The sequence below is a fragment of the Cynoglossus semilaevis genome, chromosome 10 (assembly GCF_000523025.1).
Source record: "Cynoglossus semilaevis isolate Cse_v1.0 chromosome 10, Cse_v1.0, whole genome shotgun sequence".
NCBI lineage: Eukaryota > Metazoa > Chordata > Actinopteri > Pleuronectiformes > Cynoglossidae > Cynoglossus > Cynoglossus semilaevis.
The window spans coordinates 7,711,101-7,733,784 of record NC_024316.1 but is presented as its reverse complement, the minus strand read 5'-3'; the positions used below and the strand labels follow the sequence as shown (position 1 = coordinate 7,733,784).

The 22,684-nt window shown below is 39.7% G+C and overlaps 1 protein-coding gene across 1 annotated transcript in view; it reads left to right on the top strand.

Moving 5' to 3' along the window:
- Positions 1 to 22,684, top strand: part of plch2a (phospholipase C, eta 2a) — a 135,843-nt gene that overhangs the window by 12,833 nt on the left and 100,326 nt on the right. The window lies entirely within an intron of this gene.

Here is a 22,684-nt window from a genome sequence, read left to right as displayed (position 1 = left end):
CTAAAGAAAGCCTGAATTCCCATCAGCACCAAGGTCGAGCTGAGTGCTACAAGTCGATGGCTGGTCAGTTATTTGTTTTTCTGTTTTCTGCTGCACAATTAATTTAAATAGGTATTGACTGGAGCTAATGCAGGGCAGTGAGACTGAATAATGGAGCTCTGAGGAAAAGTACAAGTGTCAACTTAGGACAACTTACAATCACTCATTCCTGACATGTCATTTTAAAATAACTTAAATAATGATTTTCAATATTTAATTAACTTTGAAATTATGGATCTGGGGTTTCTACTCCTTCTCCTCCTAAAATTTTATAATTTTGTGCAGTAAATTACAACCATCCTTGTCTCTTAATGAGAACTCTATACCACAAATTACACCCTAATTCTAATTAAATGAAGGTAATTAGTTAAATATAAGTTGTGCTTTAACAGAGGCTCAGGTAAAGGTTTGGTTTCATACTGTTCTTTACTCCACAACAAGGGGAGAACATCAACACAGGGAGAACGTTTGTCGCTTCAGCTTGTAATTAACAGGTCATCGTCAGGTTCAATCAAACAGCAGCTGCAGAGTCTGTGCACGGACACAGAAACCATGTTGAACTCACAGGTTCATCTCAGTCTGGTAGTTGTACAGTAGCACACATTTCCCACAGTTGTAAGTACATTTCCATGGTAACAGTGAGCTCCGCCAATTAGAGAGGATTTTTCAGTTCTGTAGTTTGTGTCTTTGATGTTTAATAGTGCTGTATGATTTGCTATAGCTTTTAAAAAAAAGACCAAAAAAAGTTAACAACGGCAAAGTGTTCTCTGGGTGTTTTTTTTTCAGCTGGAGAGAGCTCTCACTGAGATGTTAATGTTTTTATTCTACTGCAAATTCAGGATTATTATAGGATTGATAGGTATGTGTGTGTGTGTGTGTGTGTGTGTGTGTTTAAGTGTGTATGTTCAAACCACAAAGAACTGGCAGAACCAGCACGTGCATACACTACTTCCCTTATACAGCATTAGGTGTGGCCTTATCCAGCCTTAATGGTGACCCATATCCTCAGATGTGTCCGGGGTCACAGATGTTGGTGCTGCTGCCACTGCCGCTTACTGCTGAGGAGGGCTGAGCCCCAGCCCCTGTGTTTCCAACGATTTCTCCTTGTAAACAGAAGAGCCATTATATTACAAAAGAAGAATAGAAAAAAAACATGAAGTCTATATTTTCACCCTTCTATTTCTCCTCAGAGCCCTTGTCTTTCTGCCTCTTCGTCTTCTGAACAGCAAGGTCATGTACAGTATACTGGAGATTCAGCTTTCTGTGATGGCATTGTCACAGCTGCTGCAGAGAAAGAGGAGGGACTGAACGTGCATAAGTACAGGATGTTATCTGAATCACGCAGATGGAGATTGAATGATTAGAGGTGTGGCACTTCCACTGATTGAGTTAGTGTTTGTCAGTCGTCAATAATTCTGATTTGCAGAGGATAGGTCTCACATTCAATAGATTTATATACAAACTGAGTGATTTACTAGGACTACATTCTGCAACCACAGCCTGCAGGTTGTCCGTTTATTACATAGCGTCTACTCATATGGAGACACTGTGGACGCTCCAGCTGGGCGTGGGTCTACAGCAGGTATAACAACATGCTCTTCTGACACAGTCTGATGAGATGGGAACCATAATCAGCTCAGCACGTTGCACGTGCTGCACCAGCTATGGTGACAATGTGATTTTTCTTTTTTATTGCTCACCTCCATCACGGCGGTGTTGAAAGATTTAACTCGCCACGACATGTTCCGCTGCATCATCTCAGCTCGACTGACGAGTCAGTCCTAAGTAAACACAGGTGAACATAACACAGCAGTTGCCTTATGTGACACGCACTGAGCGGGAGCGAACCGTCAGGAACAACGAGTCGCAGCTGACCTGACCTCGCTCTGCAAGAGGTTGAAGTAGTAAATTATAATCACCTCATGAATTAAAGTTGTCAAACTTCTGACGCGTCAGTTTAATGACGTCTGCTGCGTCTTTACTTTTTACGACCTTTCTCATCCTCTTTAAAACAGTATTTTTCACTCGTCTGGCAGAGACAGCTAATTCCCGTCAGCGTTGTCGTAGCAGCGGTCTGCTCTGATTGTTCTCTGACCCCTTTTTACTGCCTTACAATAGGCCCTGAGGTCGGTGCAGCCGTAGCAAAAAGAGCTGTTATGAGAGTGTAGTGTAGGTCACCTTCATCTGCCTGCTTTGAAACTAGATGACATTATTTCTGTCTATATTTGGAAAATGTTCTGTAGTCACTCTGTATACTTTAGTCTGCATCATTCTGTGGTTCCCAGGATCAGGGTTTTTATTAGCGGGAGTGTATCAGAGACAAGAAGACACTGAAAGGACAGTAAAAAAAGAACAACAACTTTTTCCTGGTCTCTGTCAGGGTTTCTACTGTGAACACATTTACAGTTGGAGTCAAAACTAAATTCTTAAAACAAAAAGCAAAGACATTCTGATTATTTTCTCTGCTCCACAGTGAAAATGGTTATTTTTAGACCAGTTCTAGTGGTGACTCGTCTGTCTGTGAGCAGCCAGGTCACAGTATGCACCGTGTTCGTGACAGAGAACCAGCTTTGACACATCACATGCTTCCCTTTTAGCTTCGTAAAGGAGTGCGGATTAAATTTGACACAAAGTCTCACGTCCTCTTGTAGTACAAGGACGGTCTCTAGCAGAACAAATAAGAGCCTTCCTCTGTCTCTGCTGCTTTTGTCTGGCTGTGGATACACCTTTATAAAAGCCAGACAAAGTCAGGCTGGTTCATCCCTGTAAAGAACACTGTTACCACACTGTCTTCATTTCTCTACTTGTACAAAAAAAAACTGCCTCTTTAACAATAACTTTAAAAATTCATACGTATTTGCATTATTTTTTTATTGACGATGTTGTGCTGTTTGAAAAGACAAGTCAAATACTTGTTTTAAGTTGACTTTACCCAGAGGCATTGGTTGAGCTGCTAAATACATTTCCTAGAAAGACAGTGATTATACCAGCATTCCAGTCTAACACCCCCCACCCCCCACCTGCACCAAACAATGCTGCCTTCAGGAGAAATCAGAAAACAGCTGCTGAGTTTAGGGGTCGATGGACTGTCAGTGTGAGAACGTGTTTATGGACATGCACCTTGTTTTCCCTCTCTGCCACTCTGATTGGAACAATTGCTTTCCTGGGGACAGAATGTCTCACCTTTTTGGTGGGATTTCAGTTCTAAGACCCTGCTGGAGAATAACAACAAAAATAAACGGCACCAAACTGAGCATTTATTTTTCCAGAGAGGTCGGTATCAAAGTTATATTTATTTTAGTTTTTCTTTTTATAACCAGCACCTGCTGGACTGAAATGGTACTGCATTCATTTGTTTTGTTTTTTTACAACTGGTTTGAATAGTGGCTTTCTCCGTTTTAAAATACATTTTGGAAAAATTTTCTATTTATTAAAAATAAAGCATTCTTTTGTCTTCCTTCAAACTTTGTCGAGGCTGAGTTCAACCTATTTCCCCGGCTTCGATGACCTACATTTTGGCTAATTTTAACTTAAATTTTCTCTTTTTCCACTTAGTAACTGTTGGGTGGTTGGGTTTTGACCATGAAGTGTGACACTTCTTTGCAGTAAACAGCACTATATTTAAAACTATATTTTTGTATATTATCAGGAAAATATTCTGTGTTTTAACAGCATTGGACAATTGCAAAATGTGTCTATGACCTCCTATCAGTCTGATTTCCAATATAAAAGCTGATATTTCAGCAACTTTTGCCGGCCAGTAAATACTGCCTCTGCATTTTGATCAATCTTTAATATTTTTTACATCATTAAACGTACATTCTTGTTTGTTTGCTGTGTTACAGCAAACAAACAAAGTTACATTTCTTCTTGTATTGCTTTACTTATACTGAGAAAGAAAAACCTCTTCACAGTCTAACGACTGTGAGGTTTTATTGCAGAACTGCAATGATCTCCAAATATCAGCTCACAGAGATGTTTCCTAGCAGCAGAAGGCTAATATCTGTGATTCATATTGGAGTTTAATTCAGATGAGGATAAAGCAGAAGACAGAATCATTCATTTCCTCATTAAGAATTTTTTTTTTCTCTCTCCATGTGTGTTTTTTTCCCTGTGCTTTTCTGTGTAATCATGTTACTGCGTGAGAAAGAGTTTTTTATTGTGCATCTTTAGCAAACGTGATTAAATCATGAGTAGCTGGGATTTGTCTGGCAGCGATGTTGGGGCTAAATTAATGATGATGATGCCTTTACTACCGTGTTCTAACACAATGTTAAACAGAGTCTGATGCATCTTTTCCTTTGCACCGCTGAGGTTTAACCATGTACAGAGGCTTTTTTTTAAAACACAGCAGTGCTGCTCTGTTTCACTGGCCGACACATTCCTGTATCACTGCAGACAAACTGGAGCGTTTCTATTTACCAGAGTGAACAGCTCCTGGTTTCATCTGACAGGGAAAATGGTCAAACACAGAAAGAGTTCCTTTCTATAGCACAGAGCAGCTGATGTGAGGAAAACAGTTCAACATATTTACTAGTTACTGAAAGACGTAATACGCCAGAGGTGTCACCAAAGGAAATACTGGTATAAGCAAATAAAAATGATGAAGAAATATAATAATATAATTCTATAGTATGTACTGTAGTAGTGGCCATATAAGTACTTTAAAACTGAATCATATTCTACCATAGAGGTACATGCATTTAATCTGTACCTCAACATATAACATGTCTATAAAGTATGTTAGGGGGCAGTGGTGGCTTAGTGGTTAAGGAAGTGGACCTGGGCCCAGAAGGTTTGGTGATGGGTTAAAGCAGAGGTCACATTTGGTTGTGTGCAGTGGTGAGCTGTGTCACAATGACAAGTAGTTCACTTTCCTATACAGTATGAGTAGGTATATATTTAACTTTAGTCTGTTCATCTGAATAGTGGCTCCTGAGCCAAAAAAGCGTGGTCACCGTGTAGTAGATATAGAGTGTAATGAGATGAGACATGTGAAAGGGAAGAAGGTAGAACCACAGACAGGTTTTCACTGATCAAAAAGCAGCTTCTGATCAGAGACTAAATAAATCCTTTGGACTCAACGTGACTCACGGGCTGACTCAGGGTCTTACAGGTGGGAGAAGGAATTGTGGGTAAATTAGGAATCTCTGGAGAAACAGGTATCTACCTGCTGCTGCTGCAGCACTGAACTGAACTGACTGCAACAGAAACTAGATAAATTGACATTTAAACAGAAAATTCTTCACAGGGAAACTTTGGCTGAAAAGTGACCCAGCGCCACTTTGTCCCTCTGGTCTTTGTTCATTATGGGTGAGAGGAGTGGGATTCATGTGCAGGAATCAGACAGAGATGAAGTGGTAACTTTATCAAGGCAGGGACTGGAGGGATTTCAGTAGTTGGAGAGGAAGCGGTCCATTTGGAAGAGATTGGTGTCGATGAAAGCACAAAAAAAGAGTAGATGGAGAGTAGTGGGTTAGAGTAGAGTGTTAGACACCTGTCAACAGAAGCAGAAGTGATTCTTCAGTATTTTAATCAGTTAATATAATATACTAATATTATATACCGTAAGCTGAAAGTCAATACATTTTTACAGGCTTCACACAAGATCTATAATGCATCTACACCAGTCAATATGTATCTGGATAATTTGTGTTCAGTATACACGAGAATGAATAAGGAAATTCACAGAAAAATATGAAGCTGATCAATGAATCTGTTTTTTTTTTCTAGACCACCACAGTGTATGTGTATTGGTAATAAAAATAATGAATATCTATCTATCTATTTATCTATCTATCTATCTATCTATCTAACTATCTATCTATCTATCTATCTATCTGTCTGTCTATCTATCTATCTATCTATCTATCTATCTGTCTGTCTATCTATCTATCTATCTATCTATCTGTCTGTCTATCTATCTATCTATCTATCTATCTAACTATCTATCTATCTATCTATCTATCATCCATCCTCCATCCTCCATCCATCTATGCATCTATCCATCTGTTTATCTGTCTGTCAGTCTTACCTCAACCAGATGGGGGCAGTAGATCTTCCCTCACTCCCCTTCTCAGTTTGCTTTAATCACATCCACTCAGTATGATTTCCATCTCGTCCTTTCCACTCTGGTAAATCTGTCACTTTGTTGGCATTAACAGCTCTTTGTTAAAGAGGTCTGTGAGCGTTGCCCTCCTTTATCTCTCCATGTTTAAGTCTAAGTGAAGAATCCAGGTTTAATCAAACTAATTCCTCACTCCGTGACCTGAATCGTATGGAGCAGGGACTTTAGAGACTACACCCGTTGTGGTGATGCTGGAAAAACTTGAGAAGTGTTAGAATGTGTAGATCTGAGCAGATTAAGGAAGAAAAGGGTTGAGGAAAAATCCTTTTATTGTGTTTTTCTCGTCTCTCAGTGGTTTCTCTAAAGGAGCATTAAAACAGAGGGGAATTGGAAATGAAGTACCTGCTGGTGCAGAAGCTTTGCAGCAGGAAAGTGTAGCAGGCTTTTGCCAGGGGACTGAGAATAACAATGATGTGAGGACAACATTAGTTTGACTGCAGAAGGCTACGACACTACACCGGTCAGGGACGTTATAATTAGGCCCCACGTGTCTTCTACATATTCAAATACACAGGCAAATATGATATAAGTGTGCTGTGCTGTATGCATGTTTTTGAATGTATTCCAGTGAGGGAAACAAACACAGAATCCAGATCCTACTGAACAACAACAATTTGCATTTTATAAAAAAAAAAAAAGAAGAAGAAAAAAAGGAAGCATTGCCATCATGATGATGACATTGTTACAGCAGGGGCCACACATGCAGGAATGTGTGGCCCCTGCTGTTCATGTGAATATTGCATCTGCTGAAAATATTACATAAGGACACATTAGACTACAATGCATAGAAGAATTCCAATTATTAGTTTGATTAGTGATAGCTGAACATTCCTTTAGAAATACTGCTAGTTCAGGATAAAAAGCTAAATGATAGGAGAAAGAAAAGTTAGACATTGCTCAAATATAGCTAAGATGTAGCCAAAACAGTAGATCTGTCACATTTTCTTTCTAGAATGAATATTACAAATAACAATATTCCCACCAAACCTGTGGTCCTGGTCTATATATATATATATATATATATAAACATTTCCGTGCCAGGTTACAAATAAACATATAAACTGCAAGACAGAAATAATAGAGTTGGGTTTTTTTAGTTAGTTTGAACAACATCATTATGGTGCTTTAACTAAGGAGGTGGAAGTAATGTTGTTTTTTGACGATCGGTTCATTTGGCCGTGTAAATGTTCCAGGATAATAAATAAAATTTCCGTTTGTTTTGCATTATTATCAATGAAATGAATTAGTCTGCATGTTTTGATGCCTTTGCCTTTTATGACGTGTCTGCTTCCTACAGTACAGTACAGTACATCGTCACTGAAGCTGACACACTTGTTTGCATTGTAATCAACCAGCGCAGTTTCTATGTGAGACTTTATCAGACACAAACTTTATTTATTAACAGTGTGATTTGCACTCAGACAGATTTGTCCTTCTGACTCTCAGCTTGGCAGGAAACCCAAGAGATGTCACCTAAATACAACCAACAGGCAGACTGCTGCAGCGAAGGTGCTTCACTAGGACAGAATCAGTTACAGGCAGACAGATGGCGCAACAGCTGTGTGACATTGTCGGGAAAACGATAAATGAAACTACACAGATAAACTGGACATGAAATAGACGAATCAGTCTGAGGAAATCAGGTGAAGCTCAGGTGGCCTGGAGTAATAACAGGAGTACAGGTCTTTTACTGCCATGGCCAAGAAAACCATAGAACCATAGAAAATGTATTCACGTTTGTCAGTTATGGGAGAAATAGTCCAAACCGGGGGTGGGCAAATTTTGGGGAAAAATTAAGTTTAAAATCTGACAGTTGGGCTGGTTCAGTGTGGGTTGGATGAAAAATAAAACCTTAACTTTTAAATTAATTTGGTACCTTTAGTGGCATCAACAACAATGCCGAGCTCCTCACTGGTCACAGTTGATAGATGAGCTGATCCAAGAAAAAAAACAAAAAGTGTGAAGACAAATAAGACATGACGAAGCAGAAGGGAGCATGGACCAGCCGTTACAGACATTATTAGATTTTTTCTTCCTATAGAAAAAGAGTGTCCTGTCCTCAATCCCTGTTTAATTAAAGTAGCATTAATGAATAGATGTTTTTTTGTCTTTCTGACGTCTGTGTTCGACTTCACTGCCTCCTTTACTTTACATGAAGCTGTTGGTGTCAAACAAAGGACGCCTGCCTGCATTTCCTTGGAGTTCTTTTCAGCAGAATGTTGAGGGTCATCTCATCTACAGATGTAGGGTTTTCTGTACCACTTCCAAGGCTTTTAGCGACAATGATGATATGGGTTTGTGCTGTATGGTTTTTAGGAAATTGTGAAGTGTAATATTTTAAAAACAGAGAAGAAACACCTTTCCATAAGTACAGGCTTCCCTGTGGAATGTGTCAGTGCTGACTCTTTAATAATACATCCTGTGTCTGCATACATCCATACAGATTTTACTTGGAATGACAGAAATACATTGAGTATAAACAGAGCCAACTTACTTAATGAATTTATATATAGGTTGTGGCGACGTAACAGTGAAACACTGTAGGTCGAGGACCACCTCTATGTTTTTTATTACACATTTTCTCACGTGTCTCTTTTTCTAGGAATTGACTAATAATAATAATCATGGTAATGTACAACGTAGCTGAATGTGCTCATATCTGTGAGCTGTAGTTTATAGACTATAACACACAGTCTATGACAACATGTTATTGAAGATTGTCCTGAGCCAATATGATAATAGGAGGCCACTGCTACGAAACATTTGATACCTGGCCCCAACGGTGCTTCCTGTACACTCCCTGTCATTTTCCATCCAACATAATTAGCACCAATAGCAACTTTGGCTTATTTAGGCACAACTGCTGCCATTTACCATCTGTCACACGCTAGGCTAATGAATAATGAACAAACATAAAAGTGTGTGTGTGCGCGAGGATGTGTGAGCCGATAGAAATAATGAAGATGATATCATGCAATATTGAAGAGCGTGTTGAATGAGGTCGGGGCTGGAGGTGGTCAAAGCTGTGGGTACATGAATACCACATCAAAAGCTCCAGGGAACTCTCTTCACAGGGGTGTGGTAATTTGAAGATGTGCAGTACTGCTCTTCACAGTACTGGGATGTGAAGAGCAGTAATTATTAGGATTAACCTGGATTTAAAGCTACTCTATGCTATTATTCATTTATTCTAAAGCTGAACCCCAGCCATTCTGCACATAAAGACCATCATACTCACAGTAGGGAGTTTAGTCAGAGTCTTCTGAGACGATGATGTCAGTAGACTCAAGAGATCAAGAAAATCACGTGGGCCTCCTGAATATTTTAATGTTCTTCTGTAACTTGTGTAACATGTTATCTTTTTAAGGTTGATGCTGAATATGTAAGTTTAAAGAATCAATTACATGAACTTTATTCTAAGCTTTCCTGCACTATTTATGGTGTGCAAGAAATGCATGCTTTCAGCTATGATAAAACCTAGCTGTGTCACGGTCGTCCATTCCATGTCTTGGAAAGTTGTTTCTCTCCAGCCAAAGTAAAAGGTTACGACCTACAGAAGTGCTGGTGGGAGTCTTAGTGCCTATCCCTTAGTTCTTCAATCTGGTCCAGTCCTGTATCTGGATTTGAAACACTTCCTAGCTATCCAGGTCAGTCCTCTTTACAGCAAAGACACAGTAACCTTCATAATCTCACTGGAAATCTCTGGTGAACAGAGAAAACAGTCAGACTCAGCACGCTCTCCAGCCCCTAAATTTTGTGTGCACTGCCATCCTGACATCACACTCCTATCTTTCTCTTGCACCACCCTTGTGTTCTTTCCTGCCACTCCTCAAATCTAATCACAGTTTTGCACTTTCTCTGACTACATGAAGACACAAGGCAGCATTTTGAAAAACAATGTCTAAACTTTCTCATACATGTGATTCAAGTGCGTGTGGCCTTGTCGGTTCACCACTGTCACATGGTAACTAAGGGTGAGTTATTGTGTTGGTTGAATGGTATAATCTGTTCTTGTGGCAGGAAGATTCAGATCAAAACTTCACTGTTAACAGACTCAGTGCTGGAGCCCTTTAACTGTGCGAAATCAGACGATCTTAAATCAGACTTGAATGGCAGTGATTCTTTGATATGACTGGGTTAATAAAAGACCTGTGTCAGCCTTGACGGCAGAAGTCAATGTCATTTCCATTTTATTAGAATCAAAATGATTTTTCTCTCTTTAATTACTTGTCTCAAGGCCATAATTGTAATTTTATGAAACAGTTTTAATTTTGAACCACAAACAATGGCGGTCCATTCATAAAACTGAGCTGTTGCAAGAACACAAATATTCACATCTGTACACAACAGGGCAAACACCCTGAGGCCTTTTTATCACAACATATCGAGTTCTTTGTAACAGTATTTCTTTTAGTTCAGCCTAGTTTTTTTTTTTTGACAGCTTTATCTTGTTCTTTGCAGCCACAGTATGTGTGCAGTCCAGCTGTACCAGCTCTCAGCACCAATGGAACAGTTGTAGATGTTTAGTTTAGTTTCTGCAAAAACACACCTTTACAACAAAAGCAGAAGATTTACATTTTTATGGTAAATAACAAGTTTTCAGGAGAAACTTCTGTAAACTGGCTTCTCTCATCTGCTTTCTATTTCAGACTGAGGGAATCGAGACGTTTGTGGGAGTGAAATAAATGATCTCGAGCTTTAGCTGCAGAGCTAATGCAATTCACCATGTTATGAACCTAATGATCTTCCTATACAGCAGAATAAGAAACAGATGCCGCTACCTACATAATGCAGAGATATGTAAAAATAAACTATTATAACTACTATATAAAAATTCAAAACATAAAAATGAAAACATCGTCTGATGATGAGACATGTAGAAATTGCTTTAATAAGTTCACTGTTTACTTTTTTCTCTTCAACGTGCAATGAATTGATACAAATATTGGGCTAAATTGCTTAAATTGTAACTTACACAGGAGGTCAAGATACCGAGCAAAGACAAGCGTCCATCATAATCACCACCTGATAAAGATCAAGTTGACTGTTTCTTAAATCCACAGCAGTAAATCTAACAAACCTCAACTGCATTCATTACAGTAAACATTGTTTCCTTTAATAATGACCTGAGTGGAGCTCATTAAAGTAGACCTCAAGTAAAATGAGTTAAGAGAAGAAGAAGAAGAAGAAAAAAAGATCTCTAGTCCAATAAATATTTCAGAGGTTTGGCCTCACATGAGCAGAGATAATAAGGAGAGAGCTCTGTCTCTTCATTAAGAGAGCTGCTCTTTACTCTCCCGACGGAGTTTAAACACTGCCTTAAGTGAAGACATCATCGATGAAAATGAAATGATCACATATCAAGCTGCATCTGTGTTCTTTCCTGCAGGTGCGGGATGTTTTTGTTGGTATTTTATGTGCTACACCTCTGATAAGACTTTCCTGACAAGTTAATGTAAATTTGGAAAAATAGTTGTGAGATCTGCTATGACCTATTTGTAGACGAAGTAGAAGTAGAGGAGAAGGCATATAAGGTGAACCCAGAAGTGGAAGATGTAGAAATCCAGAGTCGTACATGACGCAATCAAACAGGATGTTTGATCCAGCCCTGTGAGTCTTTCTTTACCAGGCAGAACCAATCAGCTATTCAAATAGAGATGAAGGCACTTCACTTTCAAATGCTGATACACTCCTAGTTTTTGATAGTAAACCTGGTGACACTTTTTTTTCTCTCCACATCACCAGCACTCAGTTGCTGTCAGAACCATTTAATCGATAATTTGATGCTTCCTTTGTTGTCTTTATGGAGGTGCACTTTGTCCCAGAACAGTTGTTGGAAAGAAAGAATAAGGGAGGGAGAGAAAGACAGAAAGAAAGAAGCCACTTCAGCACAAGAAAGAACTGCTGTTCCAACATCACTAACACAGTTATTGCTTCTCTAAGGAATAATGAAGGTTCCTTCAGGCACATTTGTAAAGACCGGATTACTCGTTATCATCAGTGTGATGTCAAAAATACTGGGAAGATAAAAAGGAAGGCAGTTCCAATGAGAGTAGAAGTGAGGTTGCTGTGACAGATGGCAGAAACAGGAAAACAAGGACGTATATGAAATATGAAGCTGAGAATGGAGGAGAAGGAAGGCAGACAAGTCTCGGAGCAGGGGCGGAGGAGCATGTCTGCAGTGTTCTCTGAGCTGGAGGCCATCGGCATCTGCATCTGGAGTAGAGGGAAGAAATCTGTCCTGAGATGCTCCACAGCCTTCATCCACAGAACCAGGACACGTGGAGACATGCCTGTACTGAGGACATTACTTTTTCAGTATGTGTTGTTAGTCGAAAGATAGTTTGCTCTAAAAAAAGGAAAAATCACAAGAGTCTCTCATTTAATATGTATATGACTCTTGTTCCCACATCCTCACATTTATTCTGACACTTCTCAGCTTTTACACATCCGTAAATTGGGTCACTGTCAAGGAAGCTGTTCGTCTCCTTTGGGGAATGGATCCAGAGGTTGGAACAATGCATTTACAGTATCTCCTTTTTTTTCTGAAAGCTGCTTCTTTATGCCTCTGACACAAATGATCTACAGAAGTGGTCCAGATATGAGTCAGTTTTGAACACATCACCATCACAGTGCCCTGCAGTGTTTAGCTAGGTTGCTATATTTCTGACTTAGTTTTGTCAGGATTAGGCCAAAATATTAGCTGTCATAGATATGTTTGAACCATTTTGCTATTTGTCTAACAATTGTTTATTTATGTAATTCTATTTTATTTAGTTTTTTCTAGTTAAAGACTTAGAGGTTTTTGCCTTGGTCTCAATGTTCCTATTTAATGACCAAGCTTTTCAGTCAAAGCTCGACGAGGTAGAATTTCCCCCGTATAAAGTTTAGCCACTTTAGAAATAAATCTGTAAACTTAATTTGTATCTTTTTGTTTATTTTTAAGAGCTAAAACCATTACCGACTGGTGTAGTTGTTTGCTACAGCTGCTAAGCTGGACACTTTCATCTATTTCAATTTGTTTTTAGTTAAAATTCCTCATTATGACAATTAAAAAACTTTAGACATTAATTTGAAGCTTATTAATTATTAATAATTATTTACCTACATTTAAAGAACTTAAAAATACTTAATTATTTATTCCATTATTGTATGAGATAAGTAACATTGTACAACATACAGTATATGTTGTACTAAACAGGAATAATGTGAAGTCAACAGTGAATAACGATTATAGTAACCACATTGACTGACGTCTGGGTGGAAAATAGAAACGCTGCTTCATGATCAACAGCAGGTCAACGCACAAAATGAGGTCTTAGTTTTTTAAGCACACACAAGTATGGACCTGTTGACACAGAAAGGGACAGGTTGATATAAACACCCCCAACAATAATAATAATAATAACCTCATTTGTATTTTTGTGTTCATGCATGACAAGCAGCAGACGTCTGTCATCAATTTTCATTTCAGCTTATTTAAATCTATTTGGCAACAAGTCACTACTTGCGTCATGGAATTATTCCTGGTTCAGAGTCTGGTAGAGGCACAAATCAGAAGTGAATTCAAAGGGCATCATTTTCTGTGATCAGGAACAAAGGACTTCTGCTCTGACTTGACTCCTGGTAATCCTGGCTCATCGGGGCTGTTGCTGCAAAATTCCCGCTTTTAGGCTGTATTAATTGATTGTTATGCTCGGATCAGACTGCAGCGTGTGAAGAATTCTCACTAAGTGTGCAGTTGCCCCTAGAACTATGAGTGTTTTCGCTCATTGTTCTAGGTTTCAAAGCTGGGAACTGATCCAGTCTCATTACTCATCAGCCCTGTTTCCTGCAGCAGACTGCTGGTCAAGCATCAGGATACATCCACCGGCTGAAAAACACCAAAAGATATTTAAAACACAAAGAGTAACATTTTAGAAGACCCATCTTTAATATATGATGCATTATTTTATTTTTACTTATTTTATTTTTATGCAGTACAGTTGGGTTGTCCTTTGTTGTTGTTTTTTGAACTCATGTATAAGAGATTATACATGAGACACAGGACTGGTGCTCCTTGAAGATAAGAAGTCTTAAGAAACTTGTTTTAATCTGAAAACACAGGTAGAAGTACAACATTCAAAAATACCTTTAATGGAATTACAACAAACACAAGCAGCCAAACTCAGACAGCCTGACTTACAGGAGGTCAAACTTAGAGATTTGATCATTTCCATTTGGAAAACAACATTACATGTTGAAAACTAGTGCAAGTAATTGTTTTTGCTAAAAAAGCCAAAAAACAATTGGATTCAGACTCCTTCAGTGTGAACAGACAGATGGTTGAGGATCTCTGTGATGCTGCCTGCTCCACATATGCAGCACTAGAGGTAAATATCCTGCAGCGACAGCAGTGAGGAAGTAATGAGATTCTCAGCAGTTTTAATGATCTAGTTCTACCCGTGTCTCCGTTCTGCTCTGGTGTCCTGAACCATGCAAGGATACAGCCAGTGAAATGTTCTCGACGGTTGCATTGTAAGCGATGTTTACCCTGATACTGGTTCTTCGTCTTAGACAAACTTTAACCAAAGCTGACTGTCTCCTGGTTGTGTAGAAAAACACTACACTGGGTCCACTTCTGTGGCTCGGTTGGTTTATGTTGCGTGGGCCATCACTGGGCTGTTTAAATATCAACTTTGTGGTGTCACTGATGTTGAATAAAAGCTCATTAGTCAATAGTTTGATCTGTAATAATGTTGGGTGATACCAGAATATGAGACAATTACTTTTTTGTGGCAATTTTGTTCGATACAGATATCGATACTTTGCGTATTTTATTTTAATTCAATAAAACACATGACAAATACTGGCAATTTAACAACTTTTTAACTTAAAATAATGTCTTTTGACTTGGGTGGCAAATGTTTGTGACTTTTAAAATATGGCTCCCAGAAAAAAAGTTTGGCAACACTGGTCTAGTGGATTGGAGTCACTGCTCTGGTTTAGCCCATGGTCACATGACATGAATGGGTCAGTTCAATTTTACATCACTGGAGGGTGTTGCAGCACACACTCCTGTATGTTTGCATATAAAGTATTGATAACTCACGTGAGTATAGATATATTGATACCACAGAATGGATACTCCATCACTGATCTATACGCCATGGTAGAATAAATGTCAGGGGTCATTAGTGGCTCAGCATTGCTTCTCAGTTCTAGATCAACTGACTCTGGATCAGCACTAACACAGGTCAAGTGTTGTCTCACCACAGAAAACTGAAATTGATCTTGGATAGTAGATAAAACACACAACCTATAAATTAAGGAAGAGAACGTGACGACAGGGAACATGACAACATGAGCCCAACACGACACACAACACGGCCGACTACACTGGACGCACAAACAAAAGAACACCAGCACACATTAAGCCCCATCTGCTGCTGCAGATAAGCTCATGCCTTATGTATGTTCTGTTACACTGTGTTCACTGAACTACTTTCTTTGTATGTTATCAGCTGCAGCTCATGCAGATCAGACTGGAGGCGGACACTTAGAGCGGGTAAACTGAGGTGGACCAGGAAAAACGGCTTTAATTAGTGAATGTGCAACTTATTTTTCCAGTGGCTCTCGCGTCTCCAGAGGCCACTGGTTCTAACCTGGTTGTGGCTAATGCTGTCCAAGTGTCAGTGGGAGACACGATGGACCAGCATCAAGGACAGCAGCAACAATAGATACGATGGTAATACCACTGAAATGTAATAGAAAAACTATGTACTTATAAAAAATGAATGAAGTACAACACATATCCCACTAAGATGTTTGTTTACGGTGCTGCTGTGTATTTAATGGACGTTGTTGTAGACAATTCTATTCTCCTGCACACCTCCATAATTTACTCTCTTCCTCAGTACTACTCTCTGTGCAACAGTTCCACTGACACACATCCCTACTTTATTCATGTGCTGTTTTATTGACCTCCAGGACACTCCTGGGGTTAGGGGTCCTTCCTATGAACACATTGGCGTGCAGTTAAGTTAGGCCTCGTGTTGAACTATGTACAAGTAGTCATATTTTAATGACTGTGAGGCACTGAAAGTTAATACAATATTTAGTAAGCGTTAAAGAAAATGTAAAGGTTAAGGAACAATTTAATATTTCTTTATCCAAGAAACTAAGGAAAGGCCTTAAGAATGACTAAAATCAAAGTTCAAGTCATGGTTCGTGTCATATTCATACAGCGTAGAGGAGTTAACCCTGATGGTAAGATGGAAATCATTTCAACCAAGTTCTTTTGTGTCACGTTAAAATACATTTTTGGTAAAATTAAGGATATAATTTTCTGACCACTGACTGACAAAGTCTTTTTACCCTCTCCAAAAGTATGAACCTTTCCTCTGCAGAGCCTGGTGACTTAGTAGAAGATCTTCATGACATCACTTCTTGGTTTGTGCTTCACATAATTTGTCTATTTTCACATTGAATTACATGCATTTCACCTGATTTGCCCACTAATGGCCATTCAGATAATGCAGCTCACAGCCCCCTCCATTATTGGATTTCCAGTCTGAACCAAGCTCTACAATCACACAACAATTACCAGCTGTGTTCAGTTGTAGAAGCCAATGTTTGTTTGTTTTTTTGTTGTATGTAGTTTTTAGTTAGGTCAGAGATACTGCAGATACATAGTGGTGCTGCATCTGCTGCTGATGATTGCCTGCTTCTGAAATGTGGAAACAGACCTTGGACTCACTTTGTTCAGCTCTCATCTGTAACATGGTGCCAGACAAAGTCACGTTGTAAGGACACACTCTCCACCTGAGCCTCTTCTTACATATGCAACTGTGTCAAAGTCAGACTAGAAAGACAAACCAGGCAAAGTGACACCCACGGTGAAGAAAGGAGGAGACAGGAGGCTTGTTAAAGCTTTTCAACTTGCAAATATGCTGCAAAAAGCCTGAGTAAAAAAAACCCATCCCTCATTAGTCATCCCATTTGTGCAGTGTGATGTTTTTAATTGCAGAAGAGATGAAAGTAAAGCAACTCTAATGTCTTTGAAGGGGAGACACAGTTATTTACAATGAAAGTTCGGCTGCAGAAAATCATGTTTTAAAAGAGAACATCAATGGATGTCGATAAAGGTGACCTGGGTGTGCAGGCAAACAGCACTCTGCTGAATGACTCTGCACATGAACTGGTTATCAGGGACAATTTCTTTTTTTTTTACATCTTGGATTTTGTACTGCACCTGTTGGTTTAGGTTGAACTTGTGGCTCTCAATTAGTGGTTAGCATGCCTGCCTGGTAAGCAGAGAGTCCTGGGTTCGATTCCCAGAGGAACCACATTTCCAAACTGGCGCCTCCTGTGGGGCAGCCTGTGAGTTGCGACCAGTAGCAGTGGTGGCTTGGAGACTAGGGAAGCGGACTTAGTTCTGCAAAGTTTCAGGGTCGAGTCGACCAGCTGCCAACTGAGGTACTCTGACCATGACACCATCCCCACACAGTGAGTGGTAAAATGCAGTGGTCACGTCTCGTTGTTTGCAGTGCTGTGCTGTGTCACACTGACAAATAATTCATTTTCTTTCTTTCTCTCGTGTACTAAATGGCACCTTCTGTGTCAGACTGTGTTGATCGCAAATACTCCTGGGTTTAATTCCCAGAGGAGTTGCAAACACTCATATTGTAAATGTCCCTTTTGTGAGATGATTAAGGGACTCAATATCAATTTTACAATATTACTTTTGATTTTTCTTTTACTCAGACTAACAGAGATGAAAATACAGTTTAATTGCCGTGGTCAGGATACTGGCATTTATGTTGCTGTGAAAACATAAACCATGCACATTTATCCATATACACCTAAAAACCTATAGTATCCTTGTGTACTGGGGTATAGCTCACCCGCCCAAGACGCCCAATGCCACTGGTTCATATTTTCACCTTTAACAAATGACTGCTTCTGTCCAGAGGTAGATAGAAAAATCCAGAACATCAACTAAACCTCACAAAAGTCCCATTTGTGTTTCAGAGGTTAGCCTTTCCTGGGCTCAACACTCCGTGTTCTGCTGTAATGCACAACGAGCACAGGGAACACGGATGAGCCCCAGATTTCATTTAATCCAACAAACAAATCCTCGAATTGGCCTAGGGTGTCACTGCTGTCACCTGGAGTGGAACCGTTAAATTAAATTTGGCCAGTGTCACTTCTGAGCGGAATTGGTTTAAAGCAAGTGTGTACAGTGAAATGTGACAAAACAAAGACGAGGCGCGCTGCGTCTGTGATTCAAAGGCGCAGTAATGGCGGTATCTCAGCGGAGCATCTGAACCATTTGAACCGAAAGGATGAGAGTGGGGAGGCTGCTGAACGGGTGACTGGCTGCAGGTTGGGGTGGCTCAGATTAATAGATACACAGCACTGTGTCACAGGGACAGTGGATGTACTGTATGTGAGTGCTGCGTCTATCACAGCTGTTGGTTCACATTTCTGCGTATGGACAGATCTGCAGATGTTTAAAATTAAACGTTGATGTTTCATCAAACCTGGGGAATCAGACTGTTGAAAATGAGCTGAGATCTGCAGAGTAGGAAAAGACAACAGTTAAACAATAACATTAATGGGAATAAGTCAGGTTTAGAATATTGTCCCAATCATCAAGGGCAGCAAATAGTGTACACAAAAGTTAAGACAAAGGGCTGTCAAAATGAATGTGGTAAATGCATTCATTCATGAAGAATAATCAAATTTAGTATTTGAACACATTTTAACAAATGGGTACACTGATGCACCAACTCTATGAAGCTAAATTTTGAGTCAACGTACAGTTTTGATCATATTTGTGAATGTTGATTTAGTGGGATGAATGTTATTAATCGTGATTAAATGCAGTCACAATTAATCGTGATCAATCCACAGCTACCCTGTGATCAATCAAAAAACAAAAGGTTAAAACTTTAAGAAAACTTACCACAACATAAACAATGATTAACAGACAGCACTGCTAAAAGTTAGCCAATGCGGTTAGCATTAGTTCCAACAACATTTGACGATTGCTTTTAATACAGTTCTCCTGCCGATCTCTGCTCCACTGCTCCTGTGTCAGCAGTCTACTCTGGCAGCACTAGCATCACTCAGTGGTCGGCTGATGTAACTGGCCTAATTTGAGTTTGATGTGATCTTATCTTGCTAATTAACGCCCATTTGGGTAAATGATTCCCTACCATCAATAACTCAGTGTTGAGACACAGTAACAACCCAGTGAAGGCTCAGTGAAGGCTCACATACATTTGAATTATACCTACTATACACACCAACCACCGTTCCATGCTGTGTGGTAAAGTTTGATCCTTGATGGACCGTGACCTTCCTGACAGGGAGGCGTTCCCAGGGGAAGCATTAACACCTGACCAACTGAATGGTTCAGTTGCAAATCACAGATAGTCTATTTTATAGGTGGTTGAGGAGTTAATGACCCACATCAGACCAGCTTTAGTTTTCAGCCAATAACAGTTAACCTCCGCTCAGAGCAGAATGAGCGACGGATGACCTAACGCTCAGTGAGAACCTGTGAAGAAACACATGTAGCAAAGAGAAGTGACAAAGTCTATAGGTGACCAATGTGGCTTCTAGACCACGGTCAAAAAATTCTAGAGAAAGAAAAGTCTTTGTGTTATCAAAAAAATAAATAAAAAATAAAAACCTGGGGACAGGTTTACCACTGGGTCTCATCCTTGTGATTTTTAATGAAACATTTGATCTGTCGGGGAACTGAGGCCACGAGTGGTTGTCTGATCGCTGACGTATTCTCTCCAATTCTTTTTCAAACTCGATCTCTGCTATATGTGTTGCTTTCATTGTTCTCCATATGAGAAGGATGACTATTCTCATTGATTCTCGTGCTGATCACATGACAACGTGTATGTGTCACATTAAGAGTCTGCATGAACACAAGTCTGGAGTCGATCTGTGTTTAAATGTGAAAACGCCTCCTGTTTGTTTAACATCTGCAGGACAATTACAATGAAACGTGGACCAACCACTAATGACCTCAGGTGTGTTGTGGTTTGTAATCCCTTTTTCTCCAGGATTACAGCAGGACAACGTGGGGGTGCAGAATTGTTGCACCTTGAACACCTCATCCATGTGAAGTCTTTCATGATTGAGTCTTTTGTACCCAATCCTGCTCCTAAATCTGCCACACAGGCACCTGCTCTGTAATGAAGCCTGCTGGAATGTTCTTCGTATGTTCCTGTCAGTCTCACTTCGCCTTCGCTTTCAACTGTGGTTATATCAAAAAAGGCCGCAGGTATTTCTGTAATCAGGGCAGTTGCTCCTATGAGGACAATTTCCTGCTTTCTGCCCTAATTAATTTTCTCTGATACGGAGGAAAAACTGAGCCCGTGTTGAAATCAATAAGTCAGAGACATTAGCATACGGCCGCGGTGGACTGTTGTTTTTGGTTATTTCTGTGATCTGTGATGAACTCATACCTGTGGTTTTTGGTTGACCTTTGTGTGTCCTCTAAATTAGCTGTGATGCAGGTCAGCGGTCCGGAGGGTGAATTAAATCTTAGTTTTCTCCTGCTCTGACTGAGCAGCCAGATATAACCTGAGTGAGGAGGCATTGATTTATTCATTTAGGTGGAGAGGAGAGTTTTTTTTTCATCCTTTCTTTCCGACAGGTGCTCAGACACACACGGTCTTTGCGGCTGAAAAACTCATTTTCAGCTCCGCTCATTGAGATTCCATCAAGATCCTTCATTACCATTCATTTTTTAAATCATTTTCATTCATGTTTTCAATCAGATTTCTTATCAGATACACTCTGTCGGAGCAACTCACTTACTTTCTCTGCTCCCAAAGATTAGATCAGGCCGCAGGATAACCTTCAGTTCTCAGAGGGATTGTTTCTGCAACAACCTTATTGTCTCTTTTAGCCCACACCTCTCGGACGCTGTTTTCTTATCACCCGGTCTGGAAAGCAGGGCAGCTTTATTTCCTGTCTGAGAGGACGCTGCGTGGTCCCATCACCGTCCAGACTCATTTATGTCCATCCTGAAACTGACTGGTCACAGTCACAACCGTTTATGTAAAATGGAGAAGTTTGAATGTATGACTGGCAGAGAAGGAGGAAGATGAATGTCAAACACTGGTGCTGTGAGCAGAATTTAAGTTCTTTAAGTAAAAGGAGTTCGTACTCTGTTGTTAAAGAGGAGCTGGACTGGACAAAGCAGTTAATCAAAAAACAAGATAAGGAAATCTTAAAAATCATAAAAGGACGATCAACGCTCGCAGAAAACACAAGTCAATAGTTTACGTTCATCCTGCACACAGCTAAAAGATCAGAATTTACAAAATATATGCAAAAAAGATGAAAATATTTAAACTAGAGATCTTCTGTCAAACACAAAAGTTGCAATTGTTGCTTAAATATCAAATCCTTAAGACCACAAACATTCAAGACTGAAACGTCTGTATTTTAAAGGAAGAATAAATATCTGCTGATTGATGCCCTCACTTCATTATAGTTCACAAAAACAATAGGTTTTGTATCCATGCCACAGCAAAATGTAAATATTGCTGATGGATGACGATGTTTTTTATATTCATGGCTGCTGTAGACACATGCTAATGAAAAATGTTTACTTAATTTTGGTATTTATTATAAATGTATGTTCTTGTTTGTATCTGAAGTACTTAAAGCAAAAGTACTGTAATGAAGGAGTTTCCAGATAAAAGCAAAGATGAGTCTCAGCGCTCTGAGTTTAAACCCCAGTTCTCTCTCTCATGTCAGATATTTTGCAGCTTCTCAAACCAGTCCCACGCTGCTGGATGTGCTGTTTGATGAAGCGTTTTTGTAACTGTGTCAGGAGGAGCCACCGACAGATAAATCCCATCATGAAAACACGTGTGGTTCCAAAAATACATATGAGAAGTGACGCAGCGAGCGATGTGTAAACGCTGGTCTAATTTAGCTCAGTGTCAGGTCTACAGGTCGACTGCTGAACGCCATCTCTGCCTCATGTTTTCGTTTTCCTCTTTATCACCATTTACTGATCTCTGATTGGTTCCTAAACACTCTGGACCAAAGCCGTGTCTTCTCTTCTATCATCTTTAACTGACCAGCACCCAGTGATCCGTTTGTCCTCATGTCTCTAAGACACACGATTCACATGAAAGTTTTTTCGATGATTCTCGCTGAGTAAATATTTGACGGCTCTCCGTTGCCGTGTCTTAGCATATTTCACACTTAGCAACTGCAGATAAAAGATGACGATGAGACAGTGAGCTGCAAAACTCTGTGGTGACTGATACTGGGGAGTGAAGAAGAACCGGACGCTTTATCCTTAAAAAGAACGGACAAATGCATCCATCAAACAGGCTAATCGTGTATTTATATGGCGCCTGTGACGTGTCTAGAATCGATTGTTAACAGATGTCCAAATATTTGAACATGTACATTTTCTCCAAGTAAACAGACCTGAAGAAAAGATTATATAAGCTGACACCATGTAATCAGAAAAAAATCTGGATTCAC